Source organism: Euprymna scolopes, chromosome 16 (assembly GCF_053919585.1).
Source record: "Euprymna scolopes isolate OS-2025 chromosome 16, ASM5391958v1, whole genome shotgun sequence".
NCBI classification, from domain to species: domain Eukaryota; kingdom Metazoa; phylum Mollusca; class Cephalopoda; order Sepiida; family Sepiolidae; genus Euprymna; species Euprymna scolopes.
This window is the reverse complement of record NC_136497.1, coordinates 72073354-72089765: the sequence shown is the minus strand read 5'-3', so window position 1 is coordinate 72089765 and position 16412 is coordinate 72073354.

The following is a 16412-nucleotide window of genomic DNA, read 5'->3' as shown; positions in this document are numbered from 1 at the left end:
ATTCATTTTTTTACATTATTTTTTATTTTCATTCATTTTTTTTACATTATTTTTATTTTCATTCACTTTTTACATTATTTTGTTTTCATTCATTTTTACATTATCTTCATTTTCATTCATTTTTTTACATTATTTTTTATTTTCATTCATTTTTACGTTATTTTTATTTTCATTCATTTTTTACATTATCTTTATTTTCATTCATTTTTTTACATTATTTCATTTTTATTCCTTTTTCATTATGTTTATTTTCATTCATTTTTTACATTATCTTTATTTTCATTCATTTCTTTTACATTTTCTTCATTTTCATTCATTTATTTTCATTCTGTCTTGCATTTTGATTCTTAATCTTTTCATTTGTATTCTATTTGATATTATTTTTATTCATTTTTCTATCGCCGAATTTATTTATTTTTTAATTTTTCATTTCTACATTTATTTCAATTCATTCTTCTTCTGTGTTTATTTTCATTCTTCATTATTTCTTTATTTGTTTCTTTTTAAATTTTTCTTTTTTCATTTTTTTTACTTGGTTTCATTCCTATTTCTGTTTATATTTTCTGTAAATAAATAATATTAGCATTATCATCATTACTAAAATATTATGTAACTTGTATCTGCACTCACTTGAAAAATAAGTTGATTTCGCTCATGTCTCGTTCTTTATGAATGACTCGATAAATCAATCACTTTACCAATCATATCGATAACTTATCCAACTCAGAAACCAAAGTTTTTCGAGTGCTTTCATTGTCTTCTGAATGCTTCTCATTTATTTCCTTTGTTATTTCGATGTATTTCATCTTATCCTTTTTCATTCCGTTTCTTGCGGACACCATTGATTCTCATTTTTATATAATCCCATTATTTTATTACATAACTCGCCCTTTGCCTATTCCTCACACTCGGACCTCATATTTTTTACGTTTTTCTGCAGAGCACACCACAGACGACAGCAGAAAAAAAAAGCAAAAAACAAAAGAAAAAACACCAATGCTTCCGCCTTTCCCCATTACCAGAAAAAAATGATACTCCAGCCAAATATCTACCGAAACCGCTGTCTTACTACCCCTTTCATACCCACCTTATTTTAAAAGTACACATTTGGCCATGACCCTTGACCTGTCCTGGGTCACTGTCTGACTCACAAAGTATATAGAAATTACATTCATTATGGTGTCCGCTGATAAACCCACTACCGATCCCATCCCCATAATCCTTCCACCTCCCTTAAAAAGCACCCTGTTTCATTTCAACCAATTGTCTTGTTTGAAATCCAGTCAGCCCTGTGTCTAGAGAGGTCCATCCCTTTCTTATCCCCGGGTGGATGAGTGGATGTGGTGGTATGACGGCGATTTTCTTTTTTTTTTTTTTTAAAAGATGGGTGGGATTTTTTTCTTTTGTTTTGATTTTTTGTTTTATTTTTCGTTTAATATTGGGGTGGGAGGCCGTGATTTCTTTTTATTTTATTTAATTTTGAGCTCTTGAAACTTCCCCCAGGGGATAGGATTTCATTTCTGTATTTTTCTTTTCAATTTTATTTTCCATGTTCCTCTCGTTCTTTTTTAAAATCGTTCAGCTTTTTTAATAATATATTTTTTTATTGTTATTTTTTTTATTTTAATAGTATATTTTTTATTGTTATTTATTTTAATAATATATTTTTTATTGTTATTTATTTTTTTATTTTAATAATATATTTTTTATTGTTATTTATTTTTTTTATTACTTGATTATATATAATATATTTTTATTATCATTTTATTTTTTTTTTACTTGATTTAAAAATTTAATCTGTTCAGTTTTTCACTGTGCTTTTTATTTAATACATTCTTTATTTCAATTTTTCTTGGTTTTGATATACTAATCCCTTCCTTTTTATCTAGCTTCAACTTGCCTTTTTAAGTAAAAAATTAATATTTTAAATTTTCTATTTTCATTTCATTAAATACTTCTTTCTTTCGCTTTGTTGCCTGTGGTTATCTCTTTCGTTTTTCCTTTAATTAAACATTTTCATTCATTTATTCTTCCTTATTTTTTTATTCGTTTATTCATTCATTTTCTGGGTTATTTAAGTCCTCAAACTGATTTCTGTATTCTCCTTCCGTTTTAGTTTTTTTTTCTACCATTTATTAGTCAGCCATATTTTTTCCTTGCTTCTTCTATTTCTTTAACTTTCTTCCTATTTTCCCTTAACTAATTCGTCATTCTTTTCTTTTTTTCATTTTACTTAATTTATTCTTAAATCCATTTATACATTTTTAGTTTTATTCTTTTTCATTTATTCTTTTTTTTTCTTTTGTTGGGGTTCTTATTCATACATCTTTTTATTTTTATTTTTCCTTAATTTATCTTTATTTTATTATTCATAATAAACTAAAATGAATGTACAAAATGTTTAACGATTTTTTTTAAAAATCTTGATCAATTTTTGACTCCTTAAAATTTTTTTTAACCGACTAAAGACCTATAAAAGAATAGCCCATAAAAAACTCCAGAGATTTGAGGCCCCTAGCGCCACTCCGCGACTTTTAGTTTCGGAGGAGATAGGTTTTGAAAACATGGAGACAGACAGACATGTAGCTTTTATATATTAGATTATTAGCGGGTCGGTGGGGGGGGGCGCCCGTCTTTATTCGGGCGTAAAATACGCTTAAATATGGTATTTTAATTTGCCCAGATTTTGTATATATTATTATAGAGTCGTGATTTCAAAAGAAAAAGAAAACATTGGGGCACTATCAGCTAGAATCGAAAACGTAACTTGTAACATTCAAAGCTGTACCACTAGCACTGTACAAACGTTACACGTATATAAAGTGCTTCAAAAATAATAAAAAAAGTACAAATTAACTTAGATAAATGTACAAAACGTTTAACGATTTTTTTTTTTTTTAAATTTTGACCAATTTTGGATCCCTTAGAAATAATTTTGACCCATAAAAGAACGGCCCCTTAAAAAATCCGATCATTTGAGGCCCCTAGCGCCGCCCAGCAACTTTTAGTTTCGGAGGAGATAGAGTTTGAAAATAGTGAGCCAGACCGACAGACAGACAGACGGACCGACAGACAGATATATAGTCGTTTATATATTAGATGTAACCTTATTCATTTATTATTCTTTCTTTAATTTTCCTCATTACATTTATTATTTCTTTAATTATTTTAATGTCATCTTATTGGTTCTGTTTTTAATTCTACCATTTTGTTTTAATTCATTAATTTCTATCTTTTTATAATTCATTATTTCTATATTTTTTTCGTTATTTGTAAATCAATTTATTTATAATTCTTGCATTATTTCCTTATTTTCCTGCGTATTTATTTCTATACTTCTCTTTGCTTTTATTCGTTCATTTTTCTCCCCATTTCCCCAACCACCCTTATCTCCTTATTACGTTTCCTTTGTCCATATAAATAAAACAGACGCCCGTGTATGCCTCTCTGTGTGTTAATATTTAACCAATACACTCTTAAACTGCAAGTTACAAGACACTAAAATTAACAGGGCATAATAATTATACACCAAACATGTTTTCAAAATTAGTAAGCTCTTCGTTGGATGGATGAATATCGCGTATAGAAGTCGGTAAGTTGAAGTGCAAAATGTTCAGTCCAACTTTACAACATTTCTCTTAGTTTTATGCACGCGTAAACTAATCCTAGCTGAAAGTGGTTTCATTTTAAATATTTCTTATCTATCTGTCGGGTTAATTCAACTTGTAGCTAATTGTTTTTGTTTCGATTCTCGCTGATGGCATTGGACGTCAGCACGATGGGTTCGTTAATTTCAGAGTGGCGTCAGAAATGTGAATGACAAAGCGAGTTCCGGACGTCTACGATCGAGGCATCGTTCATTACTAGCAAACGTACATTAAGAATGATGGTGACTATGTGGAAAAATAAATTCTGGAGCACAAAAGGTCGATCGTTTTAATGATTTCACTCCCATGTTCGTAGCTCTTAAATGTTTTAGTTTTAGATTTAAAAAAAAAATAGGAGGTCTTACCTTTAGAACAACCATTGTATCATCTATCCCACATTTATTAATTTACCTACTCTCCCTCTTTTCCTAATTTTTTTCCCCAACTTTTTAGATTCATGCATATATTCTTCATTTTTGGGGGGACGGGGGGTGGGGTCATTTATTATTTCTCTTGCTAGACCTGGATTCGTACATTTGTTTTTCTTTTTCTTTTATTTAATTTTATCTTTTTATTTAAAAAAAAAACTTTTTCATTATTTTGTATGTAAAATAACTGTGTTTTACCATTTTCAATGCTCGCCATTTTCATCGTCCTTTTGACATTATTTCTTCTTTTGGGCCTTTTTACCTTTTTTAATTTGAATCTTTTTTTTTTTGTTCTTTTTACGTTAGCTCATGGCAAGTGCTCGTCTGAGCTTCAATTTATGCCCCCCCCCCAATCGGCAAACTTTCACAACAAACACTCGTCTAGCCAAAACCACTAACAGTAATTTCTCATGCTCTTTATCTGTGCCTAAACCTAAACGGAAATTTTATGAACAAAGCTTCTTTCTTAGAACTGCACGCCTATGGAATTCCCTTCCGTTTACCTGCTTTCCAGCTAACTAGAATTTTATTGTCTTCAAGTCCAACGTAAACAAGTTCTTGATGAATCGTCCCTCTCAGTAATCCAATTTAGAAAATTTCCACTACTTATGATTAATCCCATTGATTAATGTATACTCATTAACCATTGTCCTCGAGTGGCTCCCGGGCCTTGATAAATAGTGATGCCTTTGTATTAAAAAAAATAGAAATTCTATGCTGATGCTATTCTTTTGTTTAAGCACACTATTTGTTTGAGGTTTTTTATTTTCTTCAACATTTTTTTAATTTCGTTCTTTCGTTTCGGTTTTTCCTTCTTTTCTTTTCCTTCTTTTCTTTTCCTTCTTTTGCTTTCCAATTCTTCCTTTGTGTTTCGTTCTTTTGTCTTTCTCTAGTGCTTCTTTTTCTTTACTTAATTCTTTCTTCTTTTATTCTTCCGTTTTTTTATTCACCATTTTCTTTCCCCCTTTTTTTATTCTTTCAGTTTTTTCTTCTTTGTTTTCCATCCTCCTTTTTTGCTTTCATTATTTTCTTCATTCTTTCCGTCTTTCCCTTTTCTATTCACCCGCTCCTTCTTTATTTCATCCATTCATTCTTATTTTTTTCATTCCCTCGTTTATTCTTTCTTCCTTTTTCTTATTCTTTCTCTCTACCTTATTTTATCAATTTTATATTTTTTCTGTATTTTTTTTATATTAAAGCTTGATTTTTTTTTTACAAAGCAGTTTACAACTTCCCTCCTTCCTTCCTTAGTTTCTGCTTTCATCTATTCTATTTTTTTTTTAATTCCGCGCTTTGCAAGATCCCCAAGGGGTGGGAATACAGGATATGATTTCTATTTCACTGTTTCCTTTTCTCTTGTATTTAATCACCTCAAATCTCGTCCATGTCTTTTATGAACAAGACACAAGCAAACAATAACAATAAAAAAATAAAAATGAAAACAGAAACAAATAAAAATCAAGATAAAAATTGCTGATAAAATTCTAAGGGTAGTTTTAAAAACGGAGAGTGGAGAAAAAGTGAAAAACGAAATAGATAACAGGAAAATAATTCAATAAGAAAACAAGTTCGTACATAAACGATACTATCTACCTGCAAACAAAACGTACTAGGAATAATTATTTTAACAGTGCTCTGGAGGTTTTATTAAATTTTATTTTCGTACACAATCGTAAAACATTGTGTTAAAATTAACGAAACGATACCACTCACGACTATTTCAAAACATTACATAACACGAAGGACAGTAATGACAAAGATTCTCCTGATTCTATCTCCTCTGATCTTGAGAACGTGGTGCAATGGGGGAAAAGGTGGTTGGTTAATTTAATGCATCGAAAACCAAGCTTCTCTCCTTTCATGATAATCGTTCTGAACCCCATCACGCTCCAATTAAAATGAATGGCTCTAGTCTTTGGGAAGCCCCATGTCTTGACAAGCTTCTGGGATTGATCTTCACTCCTGATCTGAAATGACACACCTACATCATATCAGTTGCCAACCTCCCTGGAAAGATAGTTGGATCACTATACCGCTCTGTTAATTATCTCACTGCTGATGCGATCCCCTAGCTGTATAAGAGCCAGGTGCGTCTTACAATTGAGTACTGTTGCCATATCAAGGCTAGAGCTGCACGGCACGTACTATCCTCCCTTGATAGAGTTCAAAACCGACTTCGAAACCTAGTATGTGATGCCTTTTTTTTCTCTGCAATCTCTTTCACACGGGAGAGATGTCGCGAGCCTGTTTCTGCTCTATTTTCATGGTAAATGCTCGTCTGAACTCAAATCTATGCCCCCCCCCCTTACCAAACTTTCATGAGAATCACTCGACAAGCTAAAACCACGATATATGGTTTTCTCCATTCTCTATCTGTGCCTATATGTAAACGCAGATTCCATGAACAGAGCTTATTTCCTAGAACTGCCCGCCTTTGGAACACTGTTCCGTTGACATGCTACCCTGCTGAATACCACATGGTAGCCTTCAAATCTAATGTACACAAGTCCCTGTTTAGTCGTCCTCATAAATAAACAAATTCCACCGAATTTATATCATTAACGATTACTTAACTACCAGCTTACATCCATTAACCCTTATCCTCGAGTGGCTTTCGAGCCTTGATAAGTCGTGGTACGCAAGTTAAAAAACACGATAAATGATACTATTCGCAACATTAATCATTTAATTAAGGAAACAGAGTAAGTAAACAAATCAAACCAATTTATTCTTGTTTTATTGTTTAGTGATCTATTTGCGTTTAAAATTAATATTTAATAGAAAATAAGAACATGTTAATTCACCGTAAATATTGGTTATGGTCAAAGTAAACAGCTATCAGCCATCTCGTTATGTAGGAAGTAAAGTGCTAGTCAAGACGAAGACAAATAAAGCCCGCCTACTTGGTTTCTGTTTTGTAGGTATCTGGAATATCATGAAGTTGCCTCAGATATCCTGCTGGCTAGGCAGGCCGAGAGGAAGCGTGACACGTTTCCTCGAATAAATGCGATAGGGAGGCGCTTCTAAAGCTAAATCAACTCATGTGAGAGTGAGGGAAGTAGGCTGGATCTCAGTCGAGCACCTGCAAAAAAAAAAAACGAAAGAGCAGAGAAAGACTCGCAACGTGTTTTCCGTGAGAAAGAGGAAGTGGGTAGGCGAAAATGTCATATCCCACTAAATTTCGGAGTAGGTTTTTGTCAAGGAGAGAAAGGGTGCTTTTCGGAGATCCACTTCAGACGTGGCAACAGTACTCCATCTTAGGGCGTATTTTGCTCTTGTACAGTTAGAGTATTGCACTGGGAATGGGGTATTTCTGGAGCGGTAGAAGAATCCCACCATTTTCCCAGAGATTTTGGCCTTAACAATTAGGGCAAAATACTCTCTAACGTTTTTCTGACTTTCCGGCAGTGGCTGCAAGCAGTCCTATAAGCGGTTTTAGTTTCAGGACATCCGTTTTGTTTAAAGCAATTTGGTGATTTCTGTGGTGATTTCTATGTGCAATTGCAGCAGCACTTTAGGGGTATACCTCGGTTAGTTATTTGGTTACATTAAAATGTCTAAGAAAGTATACAGCTGTCTATGTCAATAGGCACGAAGCTTAGGAATATATTGGATATGAAACCGTTCCAGTCGGTCATAGAGTAGCAATACTCGGCGCGGTGGAGAGGGACACTTGAGGACTTGTTACTCTTACAGTTCAGGACAGGTGGTTAGAAAAAAATCTAGAAGGCTTGCAAACTGGAATTAGACATCATCAACGCGAATTGGCTCGTAAACAGTCTATGTTAGATCATAGGCAAGGGAGAAATCATGTCAGAACCTCTTTTTATAATATACTAGCCTAGGTGCCCGGTGTTGCTTGGGTGTTTGAGCAAAAAGAAAAAGTGGTAGGAGGCAGGCAGGCTAGAATCCGTGACATAAAGGCGGAAAAGTAAGCGCAAGAAAATCTGACGTCTTATCTCTACTCCATGATGCGACCAGAAGTTCGGAACGTTGAAATTAGGCAAAGTCAACCCAACCGATACGATGACTCGCATAAATGGCTGGCAAAAAATCGAACCCTCCTATAAACTGTATAAAACTGTCCAGTTAACTCGTTAAGGGTGGAGGAATTAATGTTTTGGGGCAATTTCTCGATATTTGTCGTCCGAGACGCCGAGCTTCATAATGATACGAATCTCGATAAAATCTGTTGCATTTGTCAAAAGTCTTAGGTATACATACATACATACATGCATACATACATACATACATACATACATACATACATACATACAAACAAACAGAAAGGTGAGATTTATATTATAAATGTTGTTTTCATGAACCAGCCATTCAACGTTGTGGACCTTGAAATCTCCCAAAATGTGAATGTTGGCTATAGAATGGGCAGACAGGATGTGACCAATTTATTCTGTGATACTCTCAAAGATTGTAACACCATAATTGTGCAGACGGTATAGAGCAAATAGAAAATAGGTACCGTGACTAAGTACTACTCGGAAGCACATATAGGGTAATTCTGGATCATCCCTGGAGATTTCCCTGCCACAAAGGAAGCACTCCCTAATGTAGGTATATATTTAATGTCTTTGGTGGCCGTGAAGGTCAAGATATGAGGTTAAGTTAAAATAACCTTTAATTGAAAAATTGTCTAAACAGAACTGCTGAGTTAATGCCAGATTCAGTAAAAAAACAAAAAACAAACAATAGGCTAGGTTTAGGATCCCGTAATTGGATTTCAACCTGTGGAAAGTTGGAACCTAGACCGTTGATATTGAATTAATTTTTTTGGAATTATTTAGGAGATGAGTAAATTTGATTTTTTAATTTAATTATTTGGACTATTATCCTCATCAAGTTGTTTTTTACGATGTTTCGGTCAATTATTCCTCTGGCCTTCGTCAGGTTAACCGCAACGGTGTAGAAATGTTGGATCCTCCAACTACATCCACAGCAATTACTGCTTTCGGTAGTTGTAGTTATCTCACCACGGTTTTGGTCAACTAATCCTCTGACCGACTTTGAGTGGGATTGAAACCGCTAACTCCACACAATACTCACTTGGAATCTTGGATATTCCTGCATCTCTATCCACTACGCCACGGGCCCCAAAGAGAAATTAAGGTTGGATTTTATGACCTTATAAATTCACAATCTTCCAATCGTCGGGTCCGTACCGATTGTTATATTGAATTAATTTTTTTGGAATTGGGGTTTACCTGACGAAGGCCAGAGTAACAATTGGCCGAAACGTCGTGAAAACAACAGCTAGAAGATGAGGATAATATTCCAAATAGTTAAATAATAATAATAAAAAAAATAGACCGTTGATGTTGGAAAAGAAGACGTTGTACTGGGTGCCCACGTTGGCGATTGGGCTTCTGCGTTTAATCTTTTTGAAATTGTTTCTTTTTCTATTTATGGTAAAGTTTTGTGGAAAAAGACAGCGGAATTGTTTAAAAAAGAACGCGGCGGGGAAAGAAAGAAGAAAGAAAGTAATTTTTTATTTTTACAATCGACGCGGGAAAATTCGTAACATTTCCCATTAATATGACATCAATAAACCCCTAACAAATACTACTGCACGGTTCAGACTCCATTCACCCAATAGCAATAAAACTGCTCAAGTACTTTGCACCTGCTGATAGTACAGCCTCCCCAGTCGTTACACGAAGGTTCAGGTCCCTGACTATTAGCGTGGCTACCGTAATAGCGACGACTATAATTTAGTCTGGTGACATCATGAACATCAGTCTGTTGAAATTTGGTCACGTGTCTCATGACTAAACCGGAAGTTGGTTTAAAGTTTTGGAGAGTTAAATAAATTTAAGCATGCCATCGAGATGTATAGTTCGAAAATGTCGAGGTAACTACGAAAATGGACCAAAAGTTACCGTGTTTTCATTTCCCCCCAAAAAGGAAATAATTTACCAGTGGATTAATGCAATAAAAAGAAAGGATTTTACTCCATCTAAATATAGTAGAGTAAGTGTTAAAATGTTTGAGATATTTAAAAAAACAAAAACGCGCCTTTTTATTTATTTTTAGAACGTGTTTTAAAATAAAAATGAAAGTATGTATATAAAAAAATGAATTTTACATGTAATTTAAGTTATGTGCTGAAATAATAAATTATTATTTAGAAACTTATTTAAAATGGGGAGTATGGTGAAAATATTATGTACTTTCATCTAACAATTTAAGAAATTCCTTGTGTAAATATTTCTAAATAAGAAAAATCATTTATCTTTCTAGTTCAACTATTTACTGTGCAATATTTATATCAGCATGAAATAGATTAAACTTCTTTTTTAAGTTTATGACCGTTTTTGTTATCCCAAAAGCTTATTAATAATTATTTGTGGTAAATTTCGTGGCCCTGTAGGTGTCAGAATTTTGGAGAATATACTTCCAAAATAAACTATTAAAATTGTTTAAAAAAAAATAATAGAAATATTATTTTTTATTTAAAAAAATGTGTTTACAATATGCCAGCAATAAAAAAATATATTTCTATTATTTTTTTAAACAATTTTGATAGTTTATTTTGGAAGTATATTCCATAATGAAAATAAACAACCCACTTTAAACGGGGAAATTACGAGTTTTGTATATGTTATTCGCAGTTTTGTGTTAGGGTTGTCAAAAATTCCCCCCAAATTCTGATACTGCTAGTAGCGCTGTAAACGAAAATAACGGTTAAAATTACGGCAAACGAGTAGTTTCTAAGATATGAAGAAATGTTAGTTTAAAAAAATTGGGGATCATTTTTCTATAAAAATTTAACGTAAAATGAGCATTCACTTTATGGCCATCGGGTTTTTAGGGCGCTTTCTTTTTAACAAATAAAAGCGAAGAAAAATGAGTATGGCCACCTTTATGTTGGGGGTTGGGAGTCAACGTACACTGAACACAGTTTAACGTAAAATGAGCACCCCCTTTCAAAAAGTGTAAACAGAATTTTTGTTGGGGAGAGGGGGTCAACTGTAGGTGCTCATTTTACGTTTAGTTGTGTTCATTCCTACATCAAAGAGGCACTTCGCCTTGTTTGAGGCGAACATATAATTTTAAAAAAATTGCTCGTTGCCCATGTAAAAAAATGGCCATAAAGTGGGTGGTCGTTTTAGGTTAAATTATCCCCCATTTTTTAAGTACCATCTCTTTATATCTTGGAAACTACTAGTTTGCCGTAATTTTAAACGTTATTTTCATTTTCAGCACCCCCGAAAACATATAAAAGTGGTAATTTAAAAGGATTTTTCGAGGGTGGACTAATTCTGCACATTTACCTTATTTTTTTATTTTATCGTTTTTTTGTCATGTAATTTTCTTTTTTTGTTTTTGTATTAAGTCAAACATGGTACGATTTTCTTTTAAATTATTTCTTTAGGTATGTGAACTTCATTTTCGACCTGAAGACATACAGCGAGAGACATCAGCATTTGATGAAAGGACTGGAAAGACAATTAGTGTTAAATTAAAAAATCCCTATCTTAAGGATGGTGCTATTCCTCGAATATTACCAAACTGTCCCTCCTATTTATCGTCATCAACCACTTTTAGAGAGTCTCCTAACGGAAAGAAAATGCGTTTAGAAAATTCTGCTCTTAAGCGTGCATTATATGAAAGTGTTGCTGACGAGTTAGAGTTACGGGAACGTAAAACTTTCCATAATATTGATGATTTAGAAAAAGAATAAACGTTTATAGATAAAAATTATTGGACTTCTATTAAGCAAGACAATACCATCATTATATGCCATACAAAGAGATGTCCATGCCTCCAAATAAAAATGTCTATGGTGATTGAACCGGACATGGCCGTTAGAGTATTCTGTAGTGATGTAGAAATGAGTGCTATAGGGGAGTATAAAATTCCTAAACATGTAACAGAGGAAAATACTCTGCAGATTTTGATGGAAAACATGGAAAAATGGACATCGAAGAACAGGAAATGAAAGCTTCTAATGTAAGTTCTTTATTAAAATTAATCTTATCACTTTTGCTATTAGTGCAAGCTGAATCATTTAAATATTTTAATGGCATTAAGTTCATATATGAACAAATTAACATAATGACAATGAATAAGGTTAATTATTCGAGTGAAATGATGGTATTTTCTTCCTTATTATATAACTGCTCCCCTAGAGGATACAGACTGTTAAGAGACACTAAAAATGTAATTTTACCATGCTATTCAACCATTTGAAGATTAACCTTATCAACTTCTATGAATCAACACGATAACAATTTTCTCATATATATTGAAAGTAAGTTCAAGTTACTAATGCAGAATGACATCACAGTATCTTTACTTGTTGATGAAATACATCTCAAACCTTATCTTGATTATAAAGGTGTTAATATTGTTGGCTTAGCTAACAACAGTAATAAACCTGCCACAAGTGCATTTGCTTTTATGCTTAGCGGTGTATTCTCACAATATAAGGATGTTGTGCATGTTATGCCAACTAAATGTCTTCTAGCTGAGAACTTATTTGACATAATTAAACGTGTAATAATTGGCTTAGAAGATATAGGGTTTAAGGTAACAGATAATAATGCAATGAATAAAAAAAACTGTCTTTCTTTTGTAGCCAATCAAAGCTTTCAATTGTATATCCCCATTCAGTTAGAACGTCTAGCCCTCTTTTCTTCTTATTCGACTCAGTGCATATATTAAAATGCATTAGAAACAATTGGCTTGGCCAAGAAGATGAACGTAAATACATGATGTTCCCAAAGTTTTGTTATAAAGGAAATCATGAATTAGATAAGATTTAAAGTGCTCCATTTTTTAGTTTGCATAAAATTTATGCACTAGAATCTCAATCATTTGTGAAATATTGCTATAAGTTGACTTCAAAAGCTCTTTCTCCGACTACTTTTGAAAGGAAAAATGTTAATTTGGTTTTGCAAATTTTCAACGAATATACTATTCAAGGTTTGCTAACCTTAGGAAAACAGGAATGCTTGCCAAATTATGCAGAAATCGCAGAATACATTGAAATATTTTATATTTGGTGGACAATACTGAATGTGAAAACACCATATAAAGGTTGTCGACTTCGTAATAAATATGCTAATCCACTGACATTAAATAGTGATAATTATAGTTTCCTAAATGTGTTCTGTGACTGGTTTGAAACTTGGAATAGCATTCCTGGAAGAACTGGTAACGTAACAAAGGAAATATATACTGCTTTGCACCAAACTACTTACGCAATTTTTGAATTGACTAAATATTGTATAAATCTACTGAACATGATGTATACATTACCAGGGAAGTTTCAGACAGATAACCTTGAGGCAATGTTTGGCCAGTATCGACAACTTAGTGGAGATCAGTATAATATATCGATACGTCAGGTGTATGAATGTGAAAAAAAAAACTCAGAATGTTGTCAGTTTTAAAATTGAGCTTACCAATTAATAATCGAACTATTGAATTGAAAAATGTTAAAGAAACTAACTGGGATGAAATGACAAGGGAGCAAGAGTTACAATGTTTATAAATATAACATAGATGTACCAGAAAATGATGTTAATCAATGCAAGGAAGTACTTCCTGTTATATTATACTTAGCAGGTTATTGTTGTCATGCAGTTTTCAAAAAACTGAAATGCAATAGGTGCAAAAATTTAATATCCGGGAGAGAGGCTGTTGAAAAAATAGCTGAATTAAACAACTACTTTCAGGGTATTAACAGAGGTTCTCTGCTATACCCAAATGACATAACTAATAATTTTGTCTTATATAATTATATAGTTATAAACAAACTTACAAAATGCGATTCTTTATTACATTCGATTCATCAGAGAAAACTTTAAATATTTTGGCTGATCAAAATCGATTATTTCATGTTGACTCTTGTGATGAGGATCACACTATTCAGCAAATTGAAAAAATGCTATATGGAGTTCATCGAATTCCCTTATAAACAATTTTTGTCGCAAAGAGAATGACAATATTAGTAAAAAAATATCAGAAAAAGAAAAATTCAACTTTTAATTAAATTCTACAACAGATTTTTGAAAAGTTTTAATATTCAATGTTTGAAATATTTCTGCCTTAGTAACTTTGTTTATGCTAACATTTGTTTGAATTTAATTTCTAACTTTTTGTTTGTTATTCAGTTAGATTAATTGTTTGTTTTTCAGTTAAACTAATTTATTGTTTGTTTTTCAGTTAAACTAATTTATCGTTTGTTTTTCAGTTTTGATTTTTAAAATATTGTTTTTTTGATTTAAAAAATATTTATTGTTCATTTTTATTTATTTCTATTGAATAAACTTCAGTTTCATACAAATCAAATCGTATTCCTTTTCTTTTAAAACTTTTTAACAACTTTTCTCCCTTTCAATTCGTTTTTTATTATTAATATTTTTATTATTAATATTAGATGAGTTTCTGTACAAAGTATCATGTTTATCTTTTTTAATCCAATTTTAAAGTTTTCTAACGTTTTCTGTAAAAAAATGTCTGCTCATTATCGACAGTCTGTTCCACTTATTTTGCTTGCTAGGACCTATGGCGATGACGTCATTTTTCAGCTGACAGGCCATCTATGACGATGGTCACGCTATTAGGCGGTTAGCGTCAGCCTAAATAAAACGTTTACCTCCAGCACCCTTATTAATGACAGGACAACAAAAGTAGGAGCTAATATAGAAATAATGAATAACTAAGAATGACTCCATCCAGTTATTGCTCATATAAAACTGCCGACCAGGAGATGCAGCATTTTATACTTCCGTTGTTAGAAACATCGCTCATGAGAGATGAAGACTCAATAACAAAATAGGTGGATATTTTCACCTGTACACAATTGAACTTTTATAGCTAAATTTGAGAATAATATTATATCATAAACTGTCACAAAAATACCCGTCACTATTAAAAATGCGCCACTCTATATGTGTGGCTAAATCTAAACCCAGATTCTATGAAAAATATAAAATCAGAAGGTTAAAATAATAATAAAACAATAACAAAGACGATAAAGTAAAATAATGTTGGTGCAAATATAATGTCGTTTTTTTATATTTGGATGAACGTAAAAAAAAACGACATTGTATATGTACCAACCTAATAATGGAACAATAACAATAAAATACTTATTAACAATAGCTATGAATTCTTTCTTCATAGCTATTGTCAATAAGTGTTTATTGTTCCTGTGTACGAGTTTATTCTTCTATTGTAACGATCTTTTCAGATGAAAAGGTCTTCATGGTTCATGCTGTCCAAAACCATAAGCGTCACATAATTTATTCGCAAAATCGAAAGCTAGATAGGTTTTCAGTGTTGTAAATTCTAATAGAAAGATGTATGCCTTCCAAATTTTACAATATTAATAGACATAAGATTTCTGCAACTCGGCCGTTCTTAGGAATCATGTTTATAACCGACTTCAAGCCCATATCTAAAATCCTCGGGTTATGTTATTTGAAGCGTTTCATAATATGCTAGTAATAAACCGTCACACGGAAATCTCGACTCTTAAGAAAACAACTCGTGGGAGGCTTTACCCGGTTGTAAATACGCTTAAATATGATATTATAATTTGTTCAAATTTCGTATACATAGAGTCGTGATTTTAAAAGTAAAAAAAAAAAAAAACGTATTTGCGCCCCATCAGCTAGTATGGAAACCGAAAGTAAAACTGTAGCATTCAAAGCTGGTGACGTTACCACTATACCTACGTGATAGCCATTTGAACCGATTAAAAATTAAAAATAACCTAAAATAGATGTACTAAATGTATAACGATTATTGTCAATTTTGACACCTCTTTCACCCTTAAAAACTATTTTAACCAGCTAAAGTTCCATAAAAGAAGGGATCATAAAAATCATTTGAGGGCCGTAGCGCCGCTCTGCGATTTTCAGTTTCGGAAGAGGCAGAGTTTGAAAATATGAACACAGGCAAACATATAGCCTTTTATATATTAGATTAAAGAAGAATGGGAAAGTTGTCTCTCGAATATTTGAGGAACACTGGTGCAAATCTTAGGAAGCGTGTGAAATCGGTTATTGAAAAAAAAGAGGTGACATAGAAAGCATTATCTATTATGTAGATAATTTCATGACATGAAAGCGCCAGGACACAAAATGTTTTTACTGGTTCTATCTATCTAATCCATTAAGTGCTTTCGCTTTGCGAACACATATTTTCCCGTCTCTTAAATTTCTCTTGTTTTTGGATTTTTTACAAATTTTTAATCCCAATGTTTACTAATTATGTACTGAATGAAACCTATGTACTGAATGAAACCTATATAAAACTGAAACCTATATATAAATGAAACCTATGTAAAAATGAAACCTATATAAAA